Here is a 1,091-nt window from a genome sequence, read left to right on the forward strand (position 1 = left end):
CAGGAATCTCGGCCAAGGCCTGAGGTCATGAGAGCAGGCCATGCTCCCAAGTTGGGGGCTGAGGGAGGCTGGGAACCAGAGGGAGCTGGCAGGGTGGAGCCGTGTGGTCCATACACACTTTCAGACTCTGAGCACCTGGTAGGGTGATTCTGTGCACTTGGCCCTCGTGCTGGGAGGGACACAGGCTTATCAGGGTGAGGGAAGAAAGCTGCTACGAAGTGCTTTTCTCTCTGGGAATCATCGACCGCTAAAAGTAGAAGAGATATAAGGGGTCCCCCAGCCCTTCATTTCCAAAGAGCCAAATATTCCACTCCCAACAACCGCCAACGTGCCCTTGGGGAATACAGCCAGATGGGGAATCTGGGCACAGCCTACCATAGTGTCAAGGGCAGTGTGTAGGGGTCAGGCTGCCTGGCACCTACAAGCTGTAGTGCTGTGGGCATGCTGCTCTGCCTCTCTGAGCCTCAGTCCTCCCATCTGTAAAGGCGGATGGCAAGGAAGAGTCAACACCATTAAGAAATGGGCAAAGGATTTAAATAGATATGCTTACAGAAGATAACGCGCATGGCCCACAAGCACACGGGAAGCTGCTCAATGTCCTTAGTCATTAAGGAAATGCAAATCAAAGCCACAATGAGATGCCAGTTCACACCCACCAGACAGCAACAAGTGTTGACAAGTGTCCAGACCCGAAACCGTCACGCACTGCTGGTGGGAATGTCAAACGGTGCAATGGCTTTGTCAAAGCATTGTCTCAAAATGGAAAACATGGAGTTACCAGACGACCCAGCAACTCCACCCCTAGGTACCTCCTCACAAATGAAAACACGCATCCACACAGAAACCCGTGCACAAGTGTTCATAGCAGCATTATTTCTACTATTATAACAAAAAAAGAAGTGGATTTAAAGGCCCATCAGCTGGAGAATGGATAAGCAAAATATGGTCTATCCATTCAATAGAGTACTAGTGGACAATAAAAAAGATTGAAATATCGAAAATCTACAAATGGATGACCCTCAAAAGCATGATATTAGATGAAAGAAGCCCGACCCACATGACCACACATTGCGTGATTGCATGGCTATGAA

Source organism: Myotis davidii, unplaced genomic scaffold (genome assembly GCF_000327345.1).
Source record: "Myotis davidii unplaced genomic scaffold, ASM32734v1 scaffold299, whole genome shotgun sequence".
Taxonomy (NCBI): domain Eukaryota; kingdom Metazoa; phylum Chordata; class Mammalia; order Chiroptera; family Vespertilionidae; genus Myotis; species Myotis davidii.